A 23430-nucleotide genomic window follows, 5' to 3' on the forward strand; every position below is an offset into this window, starting at 1 on the left:
ACAACAACGAAAAGAATTCTAGTTAATGCTACTTTTTGTTTTTAGATGATGACACTGAGACTCAGGGAAGTGACTTGTCTGAGATCAGAGTACCATTCCCAAGCCTTGCCACATCTAATCTAATGTTCTCCTATAGAACTCTTGGGGCCTCAAGAAGAAGGAGCTCAAACTGGGATGTTGTCAAATGCATGTGGAGTATATATCATCTCTTTTCTCTCCAGAAGTGATCTTCCTAGTCCCTTGTAGCATTGACCTGTGGACTTGCTAACTATGCTTTCATTCTGGGTTGTGGGCTCTCAGAGGGCCAGCTCTGGCTATTGAGACATTTCTTAGTACCTGCTGTGCCTAGAAGGAACAAGTGGATTCATCCAGGAGCTGAGTTTTGAATGTTGGTCATTTTTGTTTCACCAAAATTATTATTCCTCCTGAGTTTGTTTCTGTTTGCCTTGGGAAGACACACACACACACACACACACACACACACACACACACACACACACCACCACCACCACCACCACCACCACCACCACCAGCAGCAGCAGCAGCCAAATAGCCAAAGGTAGCAGGCAAGCTAACAGAATCTTTTCTTATTCCTTTCACCTCCCTTTTCCTTTCCCAGGATCCAAGGAGAAACTTGGAGACACTAGTGTGCCCTGACATTCTCAACCCCCAAGTCTAGGAATGTAAAGGTGAGGTATCACCATGGTAACAGCCGGGCCAGGTGTGTTGGTGAATACTTAGCTCTTCAGCAGCAGCAGCAGTAGCAGCAGCAGCAGCAGCAGCAGCAGCAGCAGCAGGAAAGGGCTGCCCAGGGCCAGTCTGAAGGTTTGTGTTTTCTGGCTACCCAGGAGCAACATTTCATTTGTCCTCTTAATGGGACCTTACCGGACACTTTGGCTTTTCATTGCCTCTATTTTCTTTTTAGTAGAAGGGGAGGGCAAACACCATTTTCTCCCCACTCCCACTCACTCAGAGAAAAGCAGCATTCCCATCACAGAGGCTTTGCTGCCGCTAGTCACAGAACCCCATCATCACTTCAATCGCTCATTTTAAAGGTTGTGAAAACGGCACTGAATTGATTTTTCCCATATCACTTCTATCTGTTATTTCTGCGGTTTCTCTTTGGGGCTGCATTTCCCGGGAGCAGGAAAACAAGTCTATGTAGAAATTTGAGGCGCTCTTATGTGGTTTGGGAAGCAAAAAATAGAAGGGTTTGAGAGGGTACCAAAGTGTTTTTCTTTCTTTTACTTACTTACAGATTTAAGTATTTGTTTTAACCCTGGGCTTATTAAAAAGAATTTGGTTCACAGATTTTAAATTTAATTTACCTTTGGGTCTTAATTACTGTTGAGCAGAGACTCTTAGAATCTTAGAGACTCTTAGAATTCTTTTTTTTTTTTTGGGCCACACCCGGCGATGCTCAGGAGTTACTCCTGGCTGTCTGCTCAGAAATAGCTCCTGGCAGGCACGGGGGACCATATGGGACACCGGGATTCGAACCAACCACCTTTGGTCTTGGATTGGCTGCTTGCAAGGCAAACGACGCCGCTGTGCTATCTCTCCGGGCCCTAGAATTCTTTTATTTGTTTATTATTATTATTATTATTATTATTATTATTATTATTATTATTATTATTATTATTATTTTGGTTTTTGGGTCACACCAGCAGCGTTAAGGGGCTACTCCTGGCTCTACGCTCAGAAATCGCTCCTGGCAGGCTCGGGGGACCATATGGGATGCCACCATATTTCTGCATGCAAGGCAAACACCCTACCTCCATGCTATCTCTCTGGCCCTATTTATTTATTTATTTATTTATTTATTTTGGTTCTTGGACCACACCTGGCAGTACTCAGGGGTTACTCCTGGCTCTGCACTCAGAAATCACTCCTGGCAGACTCAGAGGACCATATGGGATGCCAGGGATTGAATCCAGGTCCATCCTGGGTAGGCTGTGTGCAAGGCAAATGCCTTACTACTTGCTGTCGCTCTGGTCCCAGAGTCCTAGAATTGTTTTTATTTGTTTTTTTTTTTTTGGGGGGGGGCCACACCCGGTGGTGCTCAGGGGTTACTCCTGGCTGTCTGCTCAGAAATAGCTCCTGGCAGGCACAGGGGACCATATGGGACACCGGGATTCAAACCAACCACCTTTGGTCCTGGATCAGCTGCTTGCAAGGCAAACGCCTCTATGTTATCTCTCCGGGCCCGAATCCTAGAATTCTTATGGAAAGAATCTTAAAATCTCCTGGTTCAGAAATCTCCAAGGCTTTTAGATGCCACTAATTGTCAAAAAGTTTATAAAATGAGGATAAGGGAAGCCGGAGAGATAGCACAGTGGTAGGGTGTTTGCCTTGCATACAGAAGGATGGTGGTTCAAATCCTGGCATCCTATATGGTCACCCAGGCCTGCCAGGAGTAATTCCTGAGCACTGCCGAGTGTGACCCAAAAACCAAAAAAATAAAATGAGAATAAGGACCTGTAAGATGAAATTCAGCTATTAATCCAAAACAAAGGTGCTTCCCCATCTTCCCCTTTCTTTCTTTTAAACCTATCCTTTTGATATGTAAAAGTCCGCCTGGATCACTTGACCGTCCCCCAGCCAGGGTGAATTTTGTACTGGGTTAATGAAGAAAAGTCATTCTGGATTTGGCTCACAGAGATCCACAAGGCAAGAAATCACTGACTCCATGACTCTCTCCTGACTGGCTTGGATACTAATTCTTCCCGGCTACCCTACCTACATCAGACCCATCCCAGGGTTAGAAATATGCAGTGTGAAGTAATTTCACAATGTAGGGTTTTATTTTCAACTGGCGCCTGAACAGGTTCATGAGGACCCAAGAAGATCCCCAGTGATAGTAAGTAATTTGACCCTCTGGTGGATAATCACCATGATGGCCTCCTTGACTTGGACTGAATGTGCGGTGCTTGTTACCAGACATGGCCCCTGTTCTGAATGTGACAGAGACCCCCTCAGGTGGGACAAAAGCAGGCTGTGGGACAGAAGCAGAAGGGAAGAGAGCTGAAGACTCTGAACAACATCCTAAAGGCTGTTGTAGACCATCTTTCGTCTACCAAAGGGGCTTTGTGTGAGGACCTTGGCCCCCAACCCGCAACAGCTTACTGAGGTCACTGATGAGGTAGAAGCCAAAGAGAAAACCCCATTGGAGGGGGACCAACAGCAGGGAGATGAGTGGATCCCCCCACCTAGATTCCAGCTCAGATACAGAAGGTCTTTCTCTCTCAAGAGACCCCAGCAGCCTACTATAGTAGGCAGAGATGGAGGAGAAGATGGAGAAGCCACGCCCAGTCGAAGCTTAACTGAGGAGAAGCCGCTTTCAGAACCTTCTGCAACTCTCTTCTAGGTTAATCTCCTGATCCTATTTGCATTAGTCACTATATTGCTGGTTAAACTGTGCATTTTACCTGTATAGAAAAGGCTTTCTGTCTATTAAGAGTGTCTTAATAGACTCTCTTTTGGTCTATGCCCCACTGCAAACAGATAATTATGTATCCAACTCTCGTAGTTTAATATTAGTTTGCACAGTTCCGGGGAAATGCATAATGTTGTTAGATTTTTAATGGTTCTCAGCTATCCAATTGGGAATGGTTCCCAATTGCTGTGATGCTTGATTGTGTGTATTAAGAAGCAGTTTATTCTCAAATTATGTCTGCAAAAATGTTCTAATGTCTTTGTCCACAGAAGTCAATAGAAAAGGTACTTAAATACTATAGACTCTTAGTACAGTGCTCATTATAAGAATGTTATAGCAGGGGCCGGGAAGGTGGCGCTAGAGATAAGGTGTCTGCCTCGTAAGCTCTACCAAGGAACGGACCGCGGTTCGATCCCCCGGCGTCCCATATGGTCCCCCCAAGCCAGGGGCGATTTCTGAGCACATAGCCAGGAGTAACCCCTGAGCGTCAAACGGGTGTGGCCCAAAAACCAAAAAAAAAAAAAAAAAAAAAAGAATGTTATAGCAAACTTATTTTCAAACTATATATTTGCAGAAATGTGTTTTTGTTTGTTTGTTTTTGGTTTTTGGGTCACACCCAGCAGCGCCCAGGGGTTACTCCTGGCTCTATGCTCAGAAATCGCTCCTAGCAGGCTCAGGGGACCATATGGGATGCCGGGATTCAAACCACTGACCTTCTGCATGAAAGGCAACCGCCTTACCTCCATGCTATATCTCTGGCCCCTGCAGAAATGTTTTTTATGATTGTGTTTAGAGAAGTTTCTGAAAAGGACTTGGATTTTATAGACACGTATTACAGTGCTCAGTGTAAGAATGTTTAAGAATTTTGGGGGCCGGAGAGATAGCATGGAGGTAAGGCGTTTGCCTTTCATGCAGGAGGTCATCGGTTCGAATCCCGGTGTCCCATATGGTCCCCCGTGCCTGCCAGGAGCAATTTCTGAGCCTGGAGCCAGGAATAACCCCTGAGCATTGCCGGGTGTGACCCAAAAACCACAAAAAAAAAAAAAAAAAGAATGTTTAAGAATTTTGAATTAAGGGGCTGGAGTGATAGCACAGTGGTAGGGCATTTGTCTTGCATGCAGCCAACTCGGGATGAATCCGGGTTCAATTCTCAGCATCCCATATAGTCCAGGAGGGATTTCTGAGCACAGAGCCAAGAGTAAGCCCTGAGTGCTGCCAGGTGTGGCCCAAAAACCAAAAAATATTTTTTTTGGTCGTTTTTGGGTCACACTTGGCAGTGCTCAGGGCTTACTCCTGGCTCCATGTTCAGAAATTGCTCCTGGCAGGCACGGGGGACCATATGGGACGCCGGGATTCGAACCAATGACCTTCTGCATGAAAGGCAAACGCCTTACCTTCCATGCTATCTCTCTGGCCCCACCAAAAAATATTTAAATTAAGTGTATCTCCAGAAAGGTTCTAATGTTTATGTTCAGAGAATTCTATGAAAAAAATTTGTGATATATATATAAAACAAAGATGTGGAAAAAGCTGACTGTTTTGAGAATGATGAATGCACAATTTCTAAATTTTGTTTTTGTTTTTGTTTTTGGGTCACACCTGGCAGTGCTCAGGGACTACTCCTGGCTTTGTGCTCAGAAATCGCCCCCTACAGGCTCGGTGGACCCTATGGGATGCTGGAATTAGAACCACTGTCCTTCTGCATGCAAGGCAAATTCCCTACCGCTGTGCTATCTCTCTGGCCTCATGAATGCACAATTTAATCTATGCTGCTTTTTATAGCTCACCACCTTACTTACTGCTAAAGGATTTTTTTCCTTTTATTTCCCCAACTTTTACTGTGCCTATGCAAAATAAAAATTATTTTTATAAGTTCTGATCTGGGGTTCCTACCTCTGGCAGAGAACAGTAGAACAAAACTTTTTTAGCCTTTTCAAATTTTTTTTTTTGTTTGTTTGTTTTTGGGCCACACCCAGTAACGCTCAGGGGTTACTCCTGGCTATGTGCTCAGAAGTTGCTCCTGGCTTGGGGGACCATATGGGACACCGGGGGATCTAACCGCAGTCTGTCCAAGGCTAGCGCAGGCACCTTACCTTTAGCGCCACCGCCAGCCCCCTTTTCAAATTTTTTTGGTTTTGAATAGAAAGGGTGAAACTGTAAGATGATACCCAGCTATTAACCCCAAACAAAGGCATTCTCCCATTTTCCTTTTTTTTTTTGGTTTTTGGGCCACACCCAGTGGTGCTCAGGGGTTACTCCTGGCTGTCTGCTCAGAAATAGCTCCTGGCTGTGCTATCTCTCCGGGCCCTTCCTTTCTTTTAAACCTATCCCTTTGATATGTAAAAACCCACCTAGATTACTCAACCTTCCCCCTCATGGTGAATTTTGTACTGAGAAAAAGTCAGTCTGGCTTAGCATGTGGTGAGTCCATGTGGTGAGAAGCATACTGACTCCATGATTCTCTCCTGACAGGCTTGGCTTATTAATTCTTTGGGGCTACCCTATCTGCTTCTGACCTATCTGCCTAGAGATGGAAACATGGCATGTTGCAGTGATTTCACAATGTTGGGGATTTATTTTACAGGAATTTATTTTACAAGCCAGATACGCTTGTTAGCTTTTAGATGGTCAAACAAAAACATAAAGAAAAATAACTTCTTCCCTGTATTCTAACTGCCTATTTATTTATTTATTTATTTATTTATTTATTTATTTATTTATTTATTTATTTATTTATTTTTTGGTTTTGGGTCCACACCTGGCAGCGTTTAGGATTTACTCCTGGCTCTCTGCTCAGAAATCGCTCCTGGCAAACACAGTTCCATATGGGATGTCACCCTTTGGTCTTGGGTCAGTCACTTGCAAGGCAAAGGCCCTACCACTGTGCTATCTCCTCAGCACTGCTTTTTTTTTTAAGAAAGAAAAAATGTTTTAGGGGTAGGAAGAGTGCTCAGGAGGCTGAGCACATGCCTTTACATGCAGAATGCCCTGATTTGAGTCTGGTATTGCTTGGTCTCTTGAGGACTACTAAATTGGAAGTAGCTTCCTGAGTTCTACTATGCGTAACCACCAAATCCAACACCCAAACAACACACAAATGTAAGATTGGTATACTCTCATACCCTTATTTAGAATACATTTAGCATATAAAAATTTGTATTTTGTCATTTTTTTATCCTTTCTCCATATACTCACACAAACTGAGGGTGAGACATTTGAGACACACAGATTTGGTTTCCTTTTGCTATCAGTATTTGTTGGAGTTGGCTTCTGTTTGGATAGTTCTGGTGACTGGGGTGCTTACTATCTTTCCTACTTATTTTGTTTTTTTGGGTCACATTCAGGATTTCTCTTGGCTTTGCATTCAGGAATAACTCCTGACAGTGCTTGGGGGACCATATAGTATTCTGGAGATCAAACCCAGTTCAGCCACATGCAAGGCAAGTACCCTGTCTGTTGTACTTCATTCTGGCCCCATATCTGTTCACTTTTGGATACTTAGGTCCATGCCACAGAAGAACTTGTCAATAATTGGTGATTAAAGGAATGGATTTCTATTCACAAGACTAGTTATATTCTAAAATGATCCTAACAAGTGTCATGAAAATGGTGAATATGAATTTTACATGTACTATATCCTTAGCATTTTGTGTGGTTTTGGTCAGGAGATATGGAATAAGATGAAAATGGTAATCATAAATTTTTTTTTATGAGTGTTGTGTGTGTGTGTGTGTGTGTTTTGCTGGGGACCAAACCCAGGCCTCACACATACTATGCAAGTGCTCTGTCACTCAGCTACATCCCTGATTTAAATTTTGTTGTTGGTTTTGCTTTTTTTGGGTCAAACCAATGGTGCTCAGGTGTTATTTCTGGCTCTATGCTCAGGAGTGAATTTTGGCAGTGCTTGGAGGACCATATGTGGTGCCAGAATTGGAACCAGGAGTATAATCAATGCAGCCGTATACAAAATAAGTGTCATATTCTCTAAGAACTCTCAGCCCTAACATTTGTTGTTCTATAAGGAATAGTGTCAGGCTGAAGATATAATTCAGTTGTAGAGCACTTGCCTTGAATGCATCAGACCCTGAGTTGGATCCTGACAATGGTTGGGAGCAGAGACTAGATCTGGAAATCAGTCCTACAGAATTACTCTAAAAGGACTCTAAGATGCATGTGCAAAAATGTCCATTGTACTACTAGAAATAATTCAAATATCTATCACTAGGAAACCTGTTATTTATTTATTTATTTAATTTTGTCACATCTGGAGGCACAGGGGTTACTCCTGCCTGGCTAGAGGGACCATATGGGCTGCTGAGGAATCCAGGTTAGCCATGTGCAAGGCAAATGCCCTACCTTTTGTGCTATTGCTTTGGCTCCTATATTTTTGTTTGTTTCATTTTGATTTTTAAGCCACACCCGATAAAGCTCAGGGGTTAATCCTGGCTCTGCACTCATAAATTACTCCTGGTGGTGCTCAGGGACCATATGGGACTTCGGAGATCAAACCCATGTAATTGCATGCAAAACATGTGCCTTATCTCTGTACTATCTCTTGGACCCCACAGAAGGGAACATATTAAGTAAATTATTACCACATTTTTCACTCTGTAAGAAGATGCACCTGACTATAAGATGCACATAGTTTTTATTGATGAAAACAAGAGATGTCAGGAGACGGCAGCTGGGAACAACCAGCCTGCGAGGCAGAAGTATATTTACAATATGCTGGTCCACAGCTGGTTAAACACATTTATCTAACTTTTTTCTTTACATCAGAAAACAAAAAATAGGGGCTGGAGAGATAGCATAGTGGTAGGGTATTTGCCTTGAACGTGGCTGACCTGGGATGGATCCGTGTTCGAACCATGACATCCCATATGATCCCCTATGCCTGCCAGGAGTGATTTCTGAGCGCAGAGCAGGAGTAACCCCTGAAAACCACCAGTGTGGCCCAACGCCCCCAATAAATAAATAAATAAATAAATAAATAAATAAATAAATAAATAGAATATAAAAAGGGTTAGAAATGGGGCTGAAGAGATAGCACAGCAGTAGGGCGTTTGCCTTGCTCGCAGCCGATCCAGGACGAATCCGGGTTCAATCCTCGGCATCCCGTATGGTTCCCGTGCCTGCCAGGAGCGATTTCTGAGCTCATTGCCAGGAGTAACCTCTGAACAGCACCGAGTGTGACTCATAAAAAAAAAAAAAAAAAGAAAGAAAGAAAAGAAAAGAAAAACTTTTTTTTTTTTGGTTTTCGGGCCACACCCAGCGGTGCTCAGGGGTTACTCCTGGCTGTCTGCTCAGAAATAGCTCCTGGCAGGCACGGGGGACCATATGGGACGCCGGGATTCGAACCAACCACCTTTGGTCCTGGATCGGCTGCTTGCAAGGCAAACACCGCTGTGCTATCTCTCCGGGCCCAGAAAAACATTTTTAAATACTTTTTCATTAATATAAAAATAAAAGTCACAGCAGCAATCAAATAGTCTTAAAGAAAAGCCCTATATGTGATGGTGAAAGTGCATTAACCTGATTGTTTGTACTATGTGGTATGTCTGCTTAATAAAGTGGGCTTAACACTGTGGATGTCAAGTGCTTAGTATGTGTTCTTGTCCCCTGCACTTAGGCTTTAGCTCTGACATTTTCCCCTATCTTTTTTGTTTGTTTGTTTGTTTGTTTTGGGGCCACACCCAGTGATGTTCAGGGGTTACTCCTGGCTATGCGCTCAGAAATAACCCCTGGCTTGGGGGACCATATAGGACACAGGGGGATCGAATCACCGTTTTTCCTAGGTTAGCATGTGCAAGGCTAGCACCCTATCGCCTGTGCCACTGCTCCGACCCCCAATTTCTTTTTCTTTTTCTTTTTTTTTTTTGATTTTTGGGCCACACCCGGTGATGCTCAGGGGTTACTCCTGGCTATGCACTCAGAAGTCGCTCCTGGCTTGGGGACCATATGGGACACCGGGGGATCGAACCGCGGTCCATCCAAGGCTAGCGCAGGCAAGGCAGGCACCTTACCTCTAGCGCCACTGCCCGGCCCCATACCCCCAATTTCTTCCTCACCCATCTTTTGTGGGTAAAAAAGTTCTATCTTATGGTACCAAAAATACAATATTCATTTTGGAGAGATGGTCCACACCTGAATCTTTCAGCAGCTTAGGGGCTGCTACTGGTTCTGTGCTTGTAGGTCATCAGAGATCACCCTAATGCCAGGTAAGCCTCTTAACTCTTGTCCTTAATTCTCTAGTCCTTTATTTATTTTTAGTCATTATTATTTATTCTTTTATCTATCTACATATCTATTTATTTTTGAAATTTGGGCCACATCTGGCCATACTCAGGAGTTTTATACCCAGGTATTCCTTCTGGAGATGTTTGAGGGACCCAGATAGTATGTAAGGAAGGCACCTTTACTAACTTTACTATTTCTCTGACTCTGTGGAGTAGCCTTTAAAATAGTAAGATAGAGGCTTGTATGTAGCCAACCTGAGTTTTATTCCCAGCATCCCATATAGTCCCTCAAGCACCACTAGTAGTCATTCCTGAGTGCAGTCAGGCGTATCCCCTGAGCATATCTGGTTTTAACCCCCCCAAAAAAATTCCAAAAGTATATAGTAGACCTGGGCTGGAAAATTAGTACATGGATTAAGGCATTTGCCTTGTATATGGCTCCAAAGGGGTCAATAGTGTAACCTATGAGCATTATTGAATATGTGTCCAAAAAAAAAAAAAAAAAAAAAAAGAAAGGTAGATCTGGGGTTGGAGTGGTTGTACAGTGTTGGGGGATGTGCCTTGCATGTGACTGACCCAGGTTCAATTCCTGGTATGCAATATGGCTCCCTGAGCCAGGAGTGATTCCTGAGTGTATAATCAGGAGGACCACCAGATATGTACCCTGCCAAAAAAAAAAAAAGTAGATTAAAACATACTGACAGAAAAAAAAAAAACCATACTGACATGGGGCTGGAGAGATAGCATGGAGGTAAGGTGTTTGCCTTGCATTCAGAAGGTCGGTGGTTCGAATCCCGGCATCCCATATGGTCCCCTGAGCCTGCCAGGAGCGATTTCTGAGTGTAGAGCTAGTAGAAACTCCTGAACACTGCCCGGTGTGACCCAAAAACCAAAACCAAACCAAAACAAAACATACTGACATGGAAAACATGACCTGGAAAAATGAGATCCCTGTCAGTGGGGCAATCAGGATAATCCCTATGCAGGGAGGACTGAAGTTTGAACTTGCAGCCTTTACTTGCTGAATAGTGTTTTGTTTGTTTGTTTGTTTTGGTGGGAACCAAGTGGTAAACACAGCAGTGTTTAGGAGGTTACTCCTGGTTCTGTGCTCAGGAGGTCACTCAGTGGAGCTCAGGGACCTTGCAGAGCTGGGGACTAAACAAGGGCTGGCTGCATGTAAGCAAACACCTTGAGCCCTTTGCTATTTCTCTGACCCAGAACAAACGCTTTAAAACACTGAGCCTTCTTCTGGACCCGAAGACATATTGTTGTATCTTGAGTACATGCTTTTTTTTTGTTTTGTTTTTGGGTCACACTCAGCAGCCCTCAGGGGTTACTCCTGGCTCTATGCTCAGAAATCACCCCTGGCAGGCACAGGGGACCATATGGGATGCCGGGATTCGAACAACTGTCCTTCTGCATGAAAGGCAAATGCCTTACCTCCATGCTATCTCTCCGGCCCTGAGTACATGCTTTTTATACAGAAGCCTGGCTATAATTCCCCAGTACCACATGGCCCCCTCAAACCCACTAGAAATGACCTTGTGCACAGTGCTAGGAGTAGTCCCTAAATTGAAACCTAAAGGCCCCTTTAAGAGAAACATCTCTCTTTCTAGTAAACACACACAAATACATGCATCTGTATCTAAATGTATGTGTATGTATGTACATATATATGTGTATGTGTGTTTTAGGTAATTATAACGAACTGAAAAAACTTATACAGAGAAAAACAGAAGAACAATGTAAATTATTAATTTCTTTTATGGTTGTGTGAGGATTATTTTGTTAAGAATTCTTCTCTGGGCCTGGAGAGATAGTACAATGGATAGGGAGTTAGCTTTGCATGTGGCCAACACAGGTTCCATCCCCAGGATCCCATATGGTCCCTAAGCACTGCCAGGAATGATTCCTAATTATAGAGCTAAAAGTAACTTCTGAGCATTGCTGGGTGTGGCCCAAAACCAAACCAAATCAAATTTAAACAAAACAAAAACCTAAGAATTCATCTCTATTACTTCTTTTTGTTTTGTTTTTGGGTCACACCCGGCAGCGCTCAGGGGTTCCTCCCTAGCTCTATGCTTAGAAATCGCTCCTGGGGCCAGTGTGGTGGTGCTAGAGGTAAGGTGTCTGCCTTGCCAGCGCTAGCCTAGGACGGACCGAGGTTCGATTCCCCAGCGTCCCATATGATCCCCCAAGCCAAGAGTGAGTTCTAAGCGCATAGCCAGGAGTAACCCCTGAGTGTCACGGGGGGTGGCCTCAAAACCAAAACAAAACAAAACAAAAAAAGAAATCGCTCCTGGTAGGCTCAGGGAACCATATGGGATGCCCGGATTTGAACCACCATCCTTCATGCAAAGCAAACGCCCTACCTCCATGCTATCTCTCCGGACCTGTCTATGACATTTTTTCTTTAAAGCATGTCTTTTTTTTTTTGGGGGAGGTCACACCCGGCTGTGCTCAGGGGTTACTCCTGGTCAGATATAGCTCCTAGCAGGCACTGGGGACCATATGGGACACGGGGATTTGAACCAACCACCTTAGATCCTGGGTCGGCTGCTTGCAAGGCAAACGCTGCTGTGCTATCTCTCCAGCCCCTAAAGCATGTCTTAATGTCTTTTTTTTTTTTTTTTTTTGTGGTTTTTGGGTCACACCCGGCAGTGCTCAGGGGTTATTCCTGGCTCCAGGCTCAGAAATTGCTCCTGGCAGGCACGGGACACGGGGATTTGAACCGATGACCTCCTGCATGAAAGGCAAACGCCTTACCTCCATGCTATCTCTCCCGCCCCATGTCTTAATGTCTTATCAATAGAGATTAGAGGCAGGAGGTCTGGTCCATGATAGAAAGTTTGCCACAAAGATCAGAGAAATGCAGTTAGGGCAGTGAAGGAACCTTTATTACAATACTAATTGGGACTGATCATTCTGAACAAGAACTGGGTACTGAAAGGAGGTAAAGTGATATACATGATACCCCTTCAGTAACAATATTGCAAACCAGTGTTTAAAAGGAAAAAAGGGGAAGAGAGGAGGAGGAGGAGGAGCGGGAGAAAGAGGAAGATGGAGGAGGGAGGAGGACGGAGAAGAAAAATGTTGGCCACAGAAATAAAGGACAGGATGGAGGGAACAGCTTTGCAACTCTCATAGTGATTCAAAATAAATTTAAAAATAATGGGGGCCGGGCGGTGGCGCTAAAGGTAAGGTGCCTGCCTTGCCTGCGCTAGCCTTGGACAGACTGCGGTTCGATTCCCCGGTGTCCCATATGGTCCCCCAAGCCAGGAGCAACTTCTGAGCACATAGCCAGGAGTAACCCCTGAGCATTACCGGGTGTGGCCCAAAAACCAAAAAAAAAAAAAAAAAAGGCATTAAAATTAAATACTAAAAATAGAGCATAATTGGGGCCGGAGAGATAACATGGAGGTAGGGTGTTTGCCTTGTATGCAGAAGGACGGTGGTTCAAATCCCAGCATCCCATATGGTCCCCTGAGCCTTCCAGGATCAATTTCTGAGCGTGGAACAAGGAGTAACCCTTGAGTGCTACTGGGTGTGACCCAAAAAAAAAACAAAAACAAAAATAAGGTATGATTTATTATTATTATTATTATTATTATTATTATTATTATTATTATTATTGGTTTTTGGGCCATACCCAGCAGTGCTCAGGGGTTACTCCTGGCTGTCTGCCCAGAAATAGCTCCTGGCAGGCACGGGGGACCATATGGAACACCGGGATTCAAACCAACCACCTTTGGTCCTGGATCGGCTGCTTGCAAGGCAAACGTCGCCGCTGTGCTATCTCTATTATTTTTTTTTTTTTTGGGCCACACCCGTTTGACGCTCAGGGGTTACTCCTGGCTATGTGCTCAGAAATCGCCCCTGGCTTGGGGGGACCATATGGGACGCCGGGGGATCGAACCGCGGTCCTTCCTTGGCTAGCGCTTGCAAGGCAGACACCTTACCTCCAGCGCCACCTACCCGGCCCCTCTATTATTTTTTTAATTTAAAAAATTAGGGAGTCAGAGCCAAAGTAATAGCAAAGTGGGTAGGACATTTGCCTTACATGCTGTCAAAGCATCCCATGTGGGCTTTGGAGCTTACCAGGAGTAACTTCTGAGTGCAGAGCCAGAAGTAACCCCTGAGCACTACCAGGTATGGCCCCAAAACTAAAAGAAAGATTGGGGGCGTGTTGCTTAAGGCTACTCCTGGGTCTGCACTCACGGATCACTCTTGAAAATGCTTGAATTACTTGGGATACATATGAAATGCTAATCTAACTCAGGTCAACTACATGCAAGGCAAGTGCCTTACCCACTGTAATATCTCTTCAGTCCTTCATGTCTTATTTATATTAGCTTTATTAAAATATAATTTATATACCATAAAGTGAATGTATGAATTTTAAGAGTGGGATGAGAGGGCCCGGAGAGATAGCACAGTGGCATTTGCCTTGCAAGCAGCCGATCCAGGAACAAAGGTGGTTGGTTCGAATCCCGGTGTCCCATATGGTCCCCCGTGCCTGCCAGGAGCTATTTCTGAGCAGACAGCCAGGAGTGACCCCTGAGCACCGCTGGGTGTGGCCCAAAAACAAAAACAAAAACAAACAAACAAAAAAGAGTGGGATGAGAGATGGTTTGTGTTTAACGTGCATAGGGGCTGAGAGGATGGCTTAAAATAAAGAGGCTGGAAAGATAGCATAGACCCTGGAGTAGCTTTCTTTAATACCCCTTTATCCCCATCCCTAGCACTAACCAAGTGTGGGCCCCAAACCAAACTAAAAAACACACACATGCTGGATGGATAGGCTGAAGATGATTCATTTTGCCTTTGTCTGCTCCTCTATTCTGTTTCTTAGCATGACTCCACCACTGTCAGGCTCTCAATATTGGAGTGGCTTGGGAAACTGCTTTTCTTTATCTAATTCTATAAAAGGAGAGGTTGAACGCTCTGCTTTCTGAAGTTCTTTAAGACATTTATTTGGATGAGTTTGTAGACATTTTACTTTATCCTACAAAATTCATTTTTTTTTGGGTCCTGGCATAATAGTAGAGTTAATAGGGTTCATACCTTACATGCAGCTGGGTTTGATCTTCAGCATCTCAGCATCCCATATGGTATCCCCAGCCTACCAAGAGTAATTCCTGAGTACAGAGCCACAAGTAACTTCTGAGTACCACCGGGCGTGGGAAAAGCAAGCAAGCAAGCAAGCAAGCAAGCAAGCAAGCAAGCAAGCAAGCAAGCAAGCAAGCAAGCAAGCAAGAGCAAAAACATTCCTCATTGGGGGGGGGTTGAAAATTTCATTTTTATTACTTGAATGTTGGCTGCAGGGCCAGCTTACTTTTTCCTTTAGTGGTGTCTGCACTTTTTTTATTTTTTGTTTATTTTTTTGTTTTCTGGGTCACATCTGGCGATGCTCAGGGGTTACTCCCTGCTCTGCACTCAGAAAAGCTTCTGGAAGGCTCAGGGGACCATACGGGATGCCAGGGATCGAAGCACGGTCAATCTTGGGTCGGCTGGTGTGCAATGCAAATGCCTTATTGCTGTGCTATCTCTCCAGCGATTTTTAACAAATGATGAACTGTCATTTTGACTAAACTGAGAAAGAAATTTCTAATTGTGTGGCTTATGTTCACACAAGCTAAAGAAAAGAGGATGTGTGTGTGTGTGTGTGTGTGTGTGTGTGTGCCCGTGTGTATTGTTTTTGGGGTCACACCCGGTGTGGTCCTATGCTCAGAAATCGCTCCTGGCAGGCTCGGGGGGACCAGAATAGGGTGCCGGGATTCAAACCACGATCCTTCTGCATGCAAGGCAAACACCGTACCTCCATGCTATCTCTCCGGCCACAAGGAAAGAGGAAATCTTTTAAAGGGTCCACTGGACAACCTTTTCTGCATTGTTGAAGAACTCACAGTAGCCAAATTAGGAATGTTGGTGGGAAATGGCTAGTTGAAGGTCACTGACTATCGAGGAGCAAGGCAGGATTCTCCGAAGAGCACCTGACAGAATTAAAGCAACCTGTAGCACCAGTGGGAAAGTAGTCCTCTTGATTTCACACTGTGACCTCGATTGCCCCATTCCACCTGGCGCTTTGCTTTGGTGTCTCTGTGTAGAAACAGTATCATGGTCAGAGAGTATATATTAAACATTTATAATGCACACAGATAATCTAAGTCACAGTGAGAGAGGCCACCGTAATGAAAAGAGCTTACATAGCCAGATCAATGTACCAAAGCTGTAGATTAGGATATAAAGACGTTCTCTTTTAGGGGACGTTCAGTCATCAGTGCTTGGGAATGTGGGGCCCTGGAAAAAATACGCCCTGACTTCAAAGTCTGCCTCTATGATCTTCCAAATTAGGTGACTTTGGGCAAGTAATCTCATCGTTATTTACCATTATCTTGTTAGTTTTTTTAGTTTTTTTTTTGTCTTGAGGCCATACTGAGTTGAGTTTAGGGATCACTCCTGGTGGTTCGCCAGGGACCAACCTGGTACTGGAGAACAAATCTGGATCGGTTGCATGCAAAACAAGTACCCTACCCACTTCACTCCTCTCTGGACTCTCAGTGTCCCTATTTGTCAAATGGGGACCAATCCCACTCCCTAGGGTTGTGAAAATGAGAATGTGAATACACACTGTGTTTACAACTACAGTGCTTGGCACACACAGTGTGCAACAAATTAGCAGTGACCATCATTGCTTCTTAATCCTCTCTTTGTGTAGGGAGATGTGATGCTTCACTTCCAACAGCCCTTGATTCAGTTAGTAATAAAGTCTTTGAGATTTTCCAACTGCAGAATGCAAAAACCAAGTAGCGGGGTATCAGAGAACACTGTGAACTGAAGCCAGCACGCAGGGCAGAGGCAGAGGTTAAGGTACTGGCCAGAGTCCCCCTGGGCTCAGAGCCACTTGAAAGAGATGCCAACCCTTTCGGGGCCTCCCCTGTCCCCGTTTTGGTAAGATTAAATAAGGTCGTGGAGCCAGCCTCCCTCCTGCCAGCTCCCGTCGTTTTCATGGGCTAGAATCCAGTTCACCTGACAGCAGGGGCGATGTGGATCCTGAGCTGAAGGCCTGGAGGAGGCCAAGGCCTCTCGGGTTCTCAAACCCTGGCCACGCTTCTGCTTCTGCTCCTCCGTGTTGCCCGCACCACTGACACGACAGGGACCCAGCGGAGTCACCCCAGGGGATCCTTGGGAATCCACGGTCCCTCCCAGCCTTGCTGACAACCCCCCTGCCCGCATCTCTGCTGCCCTAGCTGGTTCCCGTCGGGTCCCCTCCCGAGCCCGCTGACCTTTCCCGTGCCCCTCTGACCTCTCCCGTCCCCTGCGGGCTCCTCCAGTCCTCGCTGACCCCTCCCGTTCCCCTGTTCCCCTCAGGGCTGCCCCCACCCCGTTTCTTCCCACTAAGTCCCTCCCGTCCCAGCTGACATCCCAGAGTCCCCGAAGGAGCTCGCAGGGAGTTGCTGCAGGCTGCAGGCCGCCGCCGGGCCCCTGGGGAGTTTGTGTAGCTCCCCGGGGCTTCCCGCAGAAGCTGTTCTGCAAAAGAAGTTGGGGTGGGGTGGGGCAAAGCGGAGGCTCCCCTGGCTGGAAGCTCCCGGCTCCCAGGCCTTTGGGCAAGAAGAGGGCTGTAAAATTCCGGAAGAGAGATTAGAGGCTGGGGATGGGTGGGGCGGTGAATCAGTACATTCCTTCCTCCCCGGGTTATCACTGTGGGAGGGCTGGGTCTTCTCCTGGCCTTCTGACCCCTCCATTGGCAGGATCCAGACATACTATAAACTGTGCTAATCGGGGACCTCCCAAGCTCAGCTGAACTTTCTAAGAGTCTGGGTCGTCTGTTTTGCAGCTCATCACCCCCACTTTGGTTAAGGAAATTCTGGTTGTTGCTTCCCACCAAGTCCTCTCTCCTGAAGAGGGATTCCTTGACTTTGCTATTGTTAATAGCAATATTTACTATTGCTATTGCTAATCTCACTGACTAGCCCCAGCTCTGAGTTGGCTCAGTTGGCTCGGGTCGCTCTTATCTTCTTAAAACTTTGCAATGTAGGCATACCTGATCTCCGACTAGAGGCCGGGAATCTGAAGACTCAGAGAGGTTAGGTAACTTGCAGAAGGTCGTGTAGGGGCAGAGCCAGGAATAATTCCAGCTCCAAGGGTTGCATAAATTTCCCACCACACCCTGCCACTTCCTTTACTTTAGGACATTGAAAGTAACACTTATTTTCACACAGGCAAGTAACATGTGTGGACCACTCCTACCGTGAGAGGCACTTTAAAAATGTGTTGTCTTTATTAATGATTTTTTTTTTTCCTTTTTAGGTCATACTTAGAGGTGTTCAGGGGTCACTCTTGGCGGTGCTCAAGGGATCAAGTGGGATATAGGGGACCTAACCAGGGATCTAACCAGGGTCAGGTGAGTGCAAGACAAGTCCCTTTCCCACCGTATTTGCTCTTTAGCCCTAAATATGCTGTTTTTATTTTATTTTTATGCCGTTTTTAATCATTAAAAATATTTAAAATGTGGCTTACGAGGTGGCGCTAGAGGTAAGGTGTCTGCCTTGCAAGCGCTAGCCAAGGAAGGACCGTGGTTCGATCCCCTGGGTCCCATGTGGTCCCCCCAAGCCAGGGGCAATTTCTGAGCGCTTAGCCAAGAGTAACCCCTGAGCATCAAATGGGTGTGGCCCGAAAAACCAAAAAAAAAAAAAAAAGAGGCAGAAATGGAAGGAATTATTTTACAGTTATAGAGCAAAGCCACAGTTAATATTTGTGTAGTGTTAACTAGACAATTTACAAAGCACTTTCAGGATCTTTCCTTTAGAGCCATTTCACCCCATTTCATAGAGGAGTACAGAAGTTCATTCATGAAGTGAAGGCATCTGTTCCAGGGCACAGAGCTGATAGTAGTAGAGGCTGCACTTTGGAAGAAATGAGAGAGTTCTTCATTTATTCTATCCACAGGGCCAAATATTAATGCCAATCTCATTGGATTGGATTGGATTGGATTGGATACTTTGCTCTTTGTGTTATGTATACTAACTTCATTTGTCTTTCAAACTACCATTTGAGGTAAATTTTTTTTTTTGTGGTTTTTGGGTCACACCTGGCTCCAGGCTCAGAAATTGCTCTGGCATGCACGGGGGACCATATGGGACGCCGGGATTCGAACCGATGACCTCCTACATGAAAGGCACATTTGAGGTAAATATTATTTTTTTCTATTTTACAGATCAAGAAATTAGATTCAAATGAAGTAACTTCCCCGATTTATACAATTAAAAATGGCAAAGATGTCAGATGCAGATCTTAAGATCCCCAAGGTGGGCAAGTGGTTGTGTCCCCATCTCTATCTAAATTCATTCCTTCAAGGCATTCAGTTCATTGCCACATTGGCATTACTTCTTTCTCTAAACTCTGTGTGGCAGACCCACACACTTGCTGCTTTCAAGGAGCTAATGGTCTATATAAGCAGTCAAGACCACTAGCTTGGCCTCACAAGGATGCTGGGAGAATTAATAAGCTAATTGCACTTGGAATGCTTCAGTAAAAGTACTGCATACTCAGTTTGTTACATGTGAAACTCATTGCCAAGGGTGTTTCATGCTGTAATAAGGTGCCTGCAGCTCAGTTTAAGCTGTTTGAAGTCTGTAGTTTACTGAAGTCATTCTGGTCAGGAGTTGAATCAATTCTTGCTGTCCCAGGGGGCTGTAGGGAATTGGTGGCAGTAGCCATAGGCCTTTTGTGCTTTGAAAGGGTGACTCTAAGAGCTCAGAAGGATTTCAGCTTTCTCTAAGGAACACCAGCTATTGACTGGGGTCAGACGCTAATATCATGTACTTTTGTGCTTCAGAGGCAGATTCAGGACCGAATCTTGTGTCACTTTGAGTCTCAGACCTTTTATTATTATTATTATTATTATTATTATTATTATTATTATTATTTTTGGGTCACATCCAGTGATTCCCAGGATTTACTCCTGGTTTTGTGCTCAGGGGTCACTTCTGGTGGGATTCAAGGGACCATATAGAATGCCAGAAATTGAACCCAGGTAGTTTAGAGATTGAACCTAGGTAGGCTACATGCAAGACAAGTACTTTACCTGCTGTACTATCACTCCAGTGCGTCAACCCCCCCCCTTTTTTTTTTTTTTAGTTTTTGGGCCACACCAAGTGATGCTTAGGGGTTACTCCTGGCTATGCACTCAGAATCGCTCCTGGTTCTAGGGACCATATGGGAAGCCAGGTATTGAACACAGGTTCATCCTGGGTCAGCTGCATGCAAGGCAAACGTCCCACTGCTGTGCTATTACTCTGACCCCTTAATTAAACATTTTTTTCCTTTGGGACTACATTCAGCAATTTTCAGGGTTTATTACTGGCTCTGTGCTCATAACAGGCTTGGGGGATCACATGAATGCTAGTTAGTCTGGTTGTGTGCAAGGCAAGTGCTCTACTGGCTCCAGTGCACTCCAGCACCTAAGACCTTTGGATTCTTTTTTTTTTTTTTTTTTTTTTTTTTTTTTTTTTTTGTTTTTTGGGTCACACCCGGCAGTGCTCAGGGGTTATCCTGGCTCCATGCTCAGAAATTGCTCCTGGCAGGCACGGGGGACCATATGGGACGCTGGGATTCGAACCGATGACCTCTTGCATGAAAGGCAAACGCCTTACCTCCATGCTATCTCTCCAGCCCCGGATTCTTTTGTTTATTTATTTTTGGGTCACAACCAGTGACATTCAAGGTTTATTCCTGGCTATGCATTCAAGAATCATTCTTGGTGGTGCTCATAGATGCCAGGAATCAAACTGTGGTGTGCAAGGCAAGTGACCTACTTGCAGTGCAATAGTTCTGGCTCCTCTCAGATTTTTTTTTTTCCTCTCAGATTTTTTTTTTCTTTTTGTTTTTGGGCCACAAGCAGCAGTGCTCAGGGGTTACTACTGGCTCTGTGCTTAGCAATCACTCCTGGCCGGATTGGGGGACCATATGGGATGCTGGGGATCAAACCTGGGTTTGTCCGGGGTCAGCGGCGTGCACAGCAAAACACCCTACAGAGCTATTACTCCGGCCCCATCGCTGAGATTTTTAAAGTGAGGATATTAGGGGTTCAGAAAGATAGTACAGGAATTAAAATGTTTGCTTTGGACATGGCTAGCCCTGGTTGAATATCTGGCATTCTGAGCAAGCACCAATCACTGGGATGTGGCTCCAAGCCCCAAATAAATTATTATTATTTTATTTTGCCTTTTTTGCCCAAAATAAATTAAAAAGAAGTTCTGGGTTACTGTACATTTTGTTTGTTTTTGGGCCACACTCTGTGGCGTTAAAGGGTTATTTCTGGCTCTGTGCTCAGAAATCACTCCTGTTAGGCTTGGGGGACCATATGGGATGCTGGGGATTCAACCCGAATGCATGCTAGGCAAACATCTTATCTGCTGGTCTATCACTCCAGCTCCTGGGTTATTTTGAAGTATAAATTTGACAGTATATTTTATTTCATTTATTTATTTTCTGGCCTCTGAGTCTCACCAACAGTGCCCAGGGCTTATTCCTGGGTCTGTGCTCAGAGATCACTCCTGGGGGGAACAAAGGACCATATTGTACTTTGGAAGGCAGCTATGCTCACCACTATACAACCAACGCACCCTTCATATTGTACTTTGATATAGATGCTAAGGATCAAACTCAGGTTGGGTACATATAAGGCACACACCTTGCTTGATCTGCTATCATTCTAGCTCCAAACTTGATAATGAATTTGTTCTATTTTTTTGGGGGGGACACATTTGATGGTGCTCAAAATTTACTCCTGGCTTTACACTCAGAAATCGCTCCTGGAGGCTCGGGGGACCATATGGGATATCGGGATTTGAACCACTGTCCATCTCGGATCTGCTGCATGCAAGGCAAACACCCTACTGCTGTGCTATCTCTGTGGCCCTGTTGACAATATATTTTAAAATGCAGTGTCCAGGACTCAGAATAGAATAGATGCTTAATAAATGATAGTCAATATTGTTATCTTTATGTGGTCATTATAGTTTTAACTGACATTTTAGGGTTAGATGGAGGGAAGGATCAGTCATTTATTCAACAAGCTACAAGTTGGGAAAAACTTGGGCCCGGAGAGATAGCACAGCGGCTTTCGCCTTGCAAGCAGCGAATCCAGGACCAAAGGTGGTTGGTTCGAATCCCAGTGTCCCATATGGTCCCCTGTGCCTGCCAGGAGCTATTTCTGAGCAGACAGCCAGGAGTAATCCCTGAGCACTGCTGGGTGTGACCCCCCCCCCAAAAAAAAAGAAGGGGAAAACCATTAAAAAAGGCATGCATATAACATACAATGTGTATGATAAATGCTATGAGAAGGCACTGCATGAAGTATTTTGGGACAAGAATCAATAAGCAGAAGACTCAATAGTTTTGTAGTGGAGAAAGTGATTCAAGTTTGTGCTTGGAGGAAGGAGGGAACTGCTAGGAGCCATAGCTATGCCTCTGCTCCGAAGAATCAAGGACCTTGATTCTGATCTGCAACTCCTGTTGTTTCAAGGTCTTATACTCCCACACGATTTTGCCAACCAGCTTGACCTTGGAATATCCAGTTTCTGGGCCACTTCCCGAATTTTGGGCTGTGGCTTCATGCAGATGAGTCATAAGACCTTCCTTTTTTTTTTTTTTTTTTTTTTTTACTGCTAAGCTCTAAAGGGAGACTTCTGGTTAGGAACAATGCCCCAGGTTTACCTTGTGGGGGACACTTAGTGAGGGTGACTGACCTTTGCATTCAGTTCTGCATAAGCATGATAAATACGTGTGGTGGTGGTGGTTGTGGGAGTGGGGTGAGTTCTGGGCAGGTGAGACTTCGAGGGTGGACTGGGACAACAGAACCTGCCTCAACCCCAACTCCCTTGGGGGCCAGCCCTCCCCTCTTCCTTCCCAGCAGCCAGCAGTGCCTTTCTGAATGCCATCTGGCAGCACACCCGGCCTAGTCTGAGCCCAACAGATCAGTGGCCACCTTTTCCAATTCCCAACACTAGGGCTGACAGACAAAGGCCAAATAAAAGAGTGGAATGTCTAGGATCATCCCACGTCGTCGTCACCGGGGAGAGATAGCAAGTCGGAGATCTTGAAACTCAGGGTTTCCCCTTTCTCAGGAATTCCTCATCCGTGATATCACTGATAATGTGAAGGGGAAAAAAAGCCCCATCGGAAGCTGATAATGATTTCCGTTTAATAGTTTTGAGAAAACTCAGAAAGAGGAACCAAGTTGCCCAAGATGCTCAGGGCCGGAAGTGTGTGTGTGTGTGTGTGTGTGTGTGTGTGTGTGTGTGTGTGCATGCGCTCATGACCCCGCGTGCTTGTGCCTTTTGGGCTGAGGAGGGCCTGATGCAGAAAAGCTCCTTTGCACCGACGCTCACGCCATCGATTTTGGGGGCTCACGAAGCAGAAGGGCAGCCGGGGAGCTGCATTGCTTCAGTTCTCAGTTTCCACTTTGGAGTTGGAAATCCCCGAGCAAAGGCTTGGGAGGGCCGCCGGGTCCCATCCCATCATGGGGAACTACCTCCAGGCCTCCCCCAGCCTGAGAGGCAGAGGCGAGGAGAGAAAGAGCCTTTAAAACACCCGACGGGTCACACACGAACACCCACACCCACAGCGGCCTCCGGTCTCGCCCGGGCTCAGGTGCGGTGGGCGAAGGCCACGCCTCATCCTGTTTCAACGCCCCCCCCCCCCCCCGGGAGGTCCCATGGTCGCGCCTTTCGCACTTAGAGCCGGCGGGGCGGA

Source organism: Suncus etruscus, chromosome 6, assembly GCF_024139225.1.
Source record: "Suncus etruscus isolate mSunEtr1 chromosome 6, mSunEtr1.pri.cur, whole genome shotgun sequence".
NCBI classification, from domain to species: domain Eukaryota; kingdom Metazoa; phylum Chordata; class Mammalia; order Eulipotyphla; family Soricidae; genus Suncus; species Suncus etruscus.